Genomic DNA, 6,902 nt, shown 5'->3' with positions numbered 1-6,902 from the left:
ACACTTACTGACAAGTCATCGTCCATCGTTTCCAGCATGTGGCTGCGGGTTCGCATAAGTTCACCGCAGTCCTGCTTATGTATCCCCTGGAGGTTCAGAGCAGGAATTTGGAATTTGTTCAGGGTGCTAATGATAGCTAGCCTTGCTTTCCTCTTAAATGTTGGACTTTTGAGTTCTGACAAAGAAAATAACATTCTCTTATAAAAACCTACCAAGATTAATCATGACATCTTATTTGAAGAAGCATCTGCCGAGAACCAAGGAGTCCTGCATGATCAGTGTGACCACTCCTTGACTTTTTTCACAATATCTTGGCTATTCGTTGTTCACCTTGGCGTCTTGGTTTTCTATAGGTTTTCTTGGCGTATTGGTTTTCTATTATCATCGCTTTTCCGAAACCTTGTGAATTCTTGGCTTTTTTCATTGGCTCACCTTGGCATTTATGAAAATGAGGAGTGGTCACACTTTGCATGATGTATCACAGAGTCCATAATTATCTCATACAATCAAATCGTAACCTGTATGCTCCATTATGTCCCGTTTGACACGAATTCCATTCCACACGACGGGACCTGTATATCGAGGATTGTGCTCGTAAAGGGAACTTGACCATATCGAGCCAAGATCCATCCATGTCTCATAAGATATCTGCGGAGATGGTTCTGCAATTTATCGATAGTTCTGCAATTTATAGATAGTCCTGCAATTTATCGATAGTCCTGCAATTTATCGATAATCCTGCAATTTATTGATGGTTCTACAATTTATCGATAGTTCTACAATTTATCGATAGTTCTGCAATTTATCGATAGTCCTGCAATTTATCGATAGTCCTGCAATTTATCGATAGTTCTGCAATTTATCGATATTCCTGCAATTTATCGATAGTCCTGCAATTTATCGATAGTCCTGCAATTTATCGATAGTCCTGCAATTTATCGATAGTTCTGCAATTTATCGATAGTCCTGCAATTTATCGATAGTTCTGCAATTTATCGATAGTCCTGCAATTTATCGATAGTCCTGCAATTTATCGATATTCCTGCAATTTATCGATAGTCCTGCAATTTATCGATATTCCTGCAATTTATTGATAGTCCTGCAAGCCTCGGGCCCAACCTCTCCCTGAAAAACCTGGACGCTATCCCACATTTCCACATTCTTACAGGTCCCATGGCCCTGCACTCATGTCTCAGATAGCCCTTTAGGGTGTGGTGGCTTGTGAAACACAAAGCCAACAGCATGCAGGTCTCATTATCAAGATGTTGGACTCTGAATCCCCCATTGTTTGACAATCGCCCGAGAAGCATGAACTTTCCACGTTTGGGGAAACGAGGCAGAATAAGTTGCATCATTTTTTTTACAGCCTGAAAACATTTCTTTTGTTATCCATTCTGACGATGCCACACTGTAAACGGATCAACAGAAAGTAACGAATAGTGGGTGTCGGAAGACCCCAAACACTTTGCATTGTGATATGTATCCCCGTGGGACTGCTGTGAGGTGAGCAGTCAATAATTATTGTGCAATTTCCACTTAACAACCTGTTACAGCTGAGCAGGTCCTCTCCGCCAACATTGTCAAACTCGAACGGTGTGTACCTCCGACAGGCTGAACAGTTTACATTTTGTATCCCACTGGTAGGCCTTATCTGGATTCAGACCTTCAAAATCTAATTCGCACGTTCATGTCGCCTCCCCAACTCATCCACCTGGTTTTGTCCGAATCCGTCCACAACTTTTTGAGACATCCTGCTCACAGCCAAGCAGAAGTGTAAACATAACCTCCACCCACCTTTGGCGATGGAGGTATCTTGATTCTAGAGAGGTCTCAGAACACCTTACTCCATGCAGTCTTGAGAAAAAGGACGTGGGAAGGGTCCTTTAAACTCCTACATTGCATTTTTGAGCACGATCTATCAAAACAATGACCAACTAGAACGGGCACTCAAAGAGCGCATACCTTCGCCGCCACTACTTTTTTTGTTCTTGGTATGAGTGTGGGGAACTGGTTTCATATGAATGGTCTTATGACACAAACCACATATCTATAATGTCATGACCCCCTCCCCCGACTTTTGGGGGCTACGGACTAAACAACAATCAACTCACGTCATTTTGGCGAGTCTTCACTCGCAAGCTCGGTGAATACAACGTTTCAACAAGAGAAGGTAATCTCGTTTGATGCTGGTTTCATGCAAATCGAATAAGAATTGACTGAGTTATGCCGAAAACCGCATATTTTTCAAGGACGTGACCCCCCCCCCCGACATTTTACTCCAACCGGTGACATGTGTTATGACGTCATTGTGTCACAAGATTGGGCATTAAATTCTGAACATTTTGGTGCTGGGTTCATGTAAAGCGGACAAGAATTGACCGCGTTATGACAAAAACCGCATATTTTTCAAGGTCGTGACCCCCCTGACCTTTGACCCCTAACCGGTAACGAGAGTATGGGCGTCATTGTGTCATATTGCATATCACAAGATGAGGTGTTGAATTCTGAACATTTTGGCGTTAGTTGCATGCAAATTGAATAAACATTGACCGTGTTATCGTACAAAGACGATTTTGACCTTTTCGTGACCTTGACCTTTGACCCGAACGATCCCAAAATCTAATCGAATGCTTCCTGGCTAATAACCAATTATCCCACCAAATTTCATGAAATTCGGTTTAATACTTTTTGAGTTATACGAATCACAAGATTACAAACAAACAAACAAACAAACAAACAAACAAACAAACAAACAAATAAATAAATAAATACACGCCGACCAAAACATAACCTTTCGCAGAATGCGAAGGTAACTAGAGGGGGAGCAATCGGTAGAGTGCAAAACCTCCGCCGCCAATACTGCTGGGTCACTTAAGTGAACCTGATATCCTATTTATTGTAGGTCAAAACGGATCAGGCTCTACTGAACCACGATTGAATAAACTAAACTAGATCGACACCCATGTAGAAATGGCCAAACAAAAATCGAATTTTTTTGAAAAAAAAAGTTGCAAAATTTGTTGTTTTTTTTTCTCTTACAAATTTTTGGGGGGTTGGAAATCACTTAAAACATGTAGAAATGCAAAAAAAAAAAATTCAAATATTTCTCAAATAAAATCGAATTTTTTTTGAAAAAAAGTTGCAAATTTTTTTTTCTCTAACAAATTTATTTTTTGGGGTTGGAAATCACTTAAAACATGTAGAAATGCAAAAACAAAAATTCAAATTTTTTTTAAATAAAATCGAAATTTTTTTGAAAAAAAAGTTGCAAAATTTCTGGGTTTTTTTTCTCCAACAAATTTTTTTGGGGGGTTGGAAATCACTTAAAACATGTAGAAATGCAAAAAACTAAATTCAAATATTTTTCAAATAAAATCGAATTTTTTTTTGAAAAAAAGTTGCAAATTTTTTTTTCTCTAACAATTTATATATATTTTTTGGGTTGGAAATCACTTAAAACATGTATAAATGCAAAAACAAAACTTCAATTTTTTTTCAAAATGGCCGCCATAGCGGCCATATTGGACTTTGGACCAAGTCCAAAATCTAATAGCATGATCCTTGGACCATACCTAATCCCCCCACCAAGTTTCGTCGAAATCCGTCCAGGAGTTTTTCCGTAATACTGTTCACAAACAAACAAACAAACAAACAAATAAACAGACAAACAGGGGTGAAAACAGTAACCTCCGTCCATCTTCAATGGCGGAGGTTAATTACTGCACCGTGGTCCCAAGAAGGAAGCCAGACATCACAATACATGCACACACACACACACACACACACACACACACACACACACACACACACACACACACACACACACACACACACACACACACACACCCCACACAGATACATGCATACTAACAAATATACATATATACATCCACACCAATACATACATATACATACATATACATAAACGCACACAAATACAAATACAGGGTGGTGCAGAGCCGAATGACACATTTCAGACCGCACTCCTGTCCGAGGGGTGTGGTGGAAACTTTTGGGGTTGTGGGACCATTTTTCTAAGACAATGCAGTGCAATTGGTGGAGGCCACCTTCCTGATGTTATCGAACATAAATAATAAAATTGCAAGCGTCGAACATAAACCTCGTGTTTCAATTATCGCATATCCAAACGTGTCAGTCGGCTCTGCATCACCATGTATAAACACACAAGCACATATATTATGTACTGGTAAGTACTTACAAAAGCTACTTTATTTGAAGTTATAAGCTTAACTTATAAGCAATTGACTGATTTCCAAACCGCAACATATTAGCTTCAGTCGTGAACTTTGAACAACAGGCATGATGGCGACCACTCGAAGCCGATGGGTCAAACAGAACAGTCCAGAGCTGAACCTTCTGCCAACTCTTCTCGGAGAAACTGACGATTTGGGAATGATCATTGAGAAAAAAGATGAACAAAACAAACAGATCCTTTGGATGAAGTTAGCTGTTTGGTAGCATCACCAGGTGCCGCCATTTTGTCTGAATCTCGCCGTTACTCCGCCCTCAGAGCATGCTGCAAATTTGATTGGTTGATACGGCGTACACTTTTGCTCAAATACTGCTAAACTCGAGGTTTCTGGAAGTGCAAAACAAGGCGATTTGTGTCCGACACTGTTCAAATACATAATTCAATTGAAATAAAATAATTTTTTATAGCTTACAGTCTGCAATTAAAAAAAACAACCATTTAATCTGTTGTTTATCACCACTGATGGATGGATGCACCCTCTTACACACCTCATTATTGAACACACTAAGTGAGCTCTTGGTGCCTGTTGTCTGTGTCCTTTATAACATCCCTAAAAGTATTACGTTTCCTGTTTGAAACAATTTTCAATTTTGTTTGACTGCCAGACAGACAGTGACAGACTGAAACAATTGCCTTCCCACTCTGACTCCACGTGCGTGATCGGGATGAGATTCCGCACATTTTTTGTCAAATTCAGAGCCAAAGTTCTGATAAACTACAGGTTAGTGTTCTACGATGTTCAAAATATAAGATTTAATTGAAATTAAGTAGTTTCTCAGTCCTAGAAATCGACTAATAGATAGAGGGAACCAATTGCTTAAAACCCTGCATTGCACTACCTGTGTGGGGTAACAACTTTGAACTCTGAGGTTTGTCGGGTAAGGGTTCAACTGACTGCTTCATTGACTTTGATGAATCACCCTGCCTGTGAGACACCAGGATGACAGATTATAGCTGAGTCCCAGATTCGAACCAAGGCTAGACAGCTTTGAGGTGAGTGTGCATACCTGCCAGCCCATGCACACCCATAGGTGAGCGTGCATACCTGCCAGCCCATGAACACCCATACGTGAGCGTGCATACCTGCCAGCCCATGAACACCCATACGTGAGCGTGCATACCTGCCAGCCCATGGACACCCATAGGTGAGCGTGCATACCTGCCAGCCCATGGACGCCCATAAGTAATATAAATGTGTGAAGATCACATTCTGCTTGCAGGGGCGAACAATTCAAGGAGGTACATGACAATCCTGGTGCTAACTCACAATTGTCCCATGTTCTGCAGACGGTGTCGTCATCGACAAGGAGCCCTCCATGGGCGGTCATGTAATGAAGTCGTGGTGACGGCTGGGTTTGCAAGAGAGTAAGGGGTTAATCGGAGTCGTGCAAATCTGTCTACAAGGCGATTGATGGGCACAGCTTGTCCTCATGGCTGGCCTATTCCTCCTCGATTTGAGGTGTTGATAGATTCTGACGACAGATGTCTTTGAACAGGGAGCAAAAGAAACTGAATGCTCCAGCTGGGTCTGTCGATTTACAAAGACACTCATTTTTATTCGTTATCCAGAACACTAACCAGTCGTTAATTACTCGAGCTCCCTCCCTGATGGCTCGTAGTCACACTGTTTGTGTAATTAAGTGATGGGGTCTTTTTGGGTGGTCGCTAGAGTACCGTTATTCTCAGGTTTTCCGTCTGTCTGTATGTAATGGACAGCTCTGGAGGCCAGAGGAGTTAACCGATTTTGATGAAACTTGATTGGTAGGTTCATACCAAGATCTAGTTGTATGCTTCTGAGCACCGTTGCTATGGACACCACCGTTGCCGAGCAACGGGACTTCGAAATTTTTGAAAAAAATCCGAAAAATATTTATATGTATATATATTTTTTTCGAAAATCAAAAATCGGCTTCTGCACTTTTATGCGGAACTATAATCAACCTCTTTGTCAAAAAATTTCAGCCTGATCCGTCAAAAACTGTATGACTAGTATGCAATTATGTAGCGACCAGCCGTGTCACCTACCGGCTTGTTTTAGTGTCTGTGTGTTGAATCGTGTCTCGGTAGTCATGTACACCTGTTCCACAAGGTGCTAAGCGGATATGCAAGGAAAACGTATTTACAGCAGATGCATAAATAGCATATCTATTAATGAGTTAACCCAATACTGTAAAGTACAATCTTTGACACCCACCCCCAAACTGAACCCCTTTCCCTGCCCACGAGAATACTCCAGAATGTCACATCTCCCTCCCCACCTTACTGTTCCTGCTATGTCCTCCAAAATTCCTCTCCTCCCCCTCCCTTCCCTCTCTCTATGTAACTCCCTCCCCATGTCTTTGCCTCCCTGCCTGATCGTATGACCTTGAGAAACAACTGATATTGAGGACCTGCTGTTCGGAGAGGTTCTGAGTTGTAAGGTAGAAACCTCGATGATGGACTACTCCCAGCTAATGATCCAGATGGTTATTAAATCAGTCATTCAATCACTCAGTCAGTTATTAAACTGTTTTGAATGTAATAAATATTGGATATTTAGGTACAGATGTATAAGTGTGCCATTATAGTATAATATGGTTGTTAACATCATTCTTGTTTGTGTTCCGACCACTCTCTCAAAATGTACAGG

The sequence above is a fragment of the Eptatretus burgeri genome, chromosome 11 (genome assembly GCF_056783735.1).
Source record: "Eptatretus burgeri isolate ZD-2024b chromosome 11, Ebu_testis_v1, whole genome shotgun sequence".
NCBI lineage: Eukaryota > Metazoa > Chordata > Myxini > Myxiniformes > Myxinidae > Eptatretus > Eptatretus burgeri.
The sequence above is the reverse complement of the archived record's forward strand: the minus strand, read 5'-3'. Positions refer to the sequence as shown.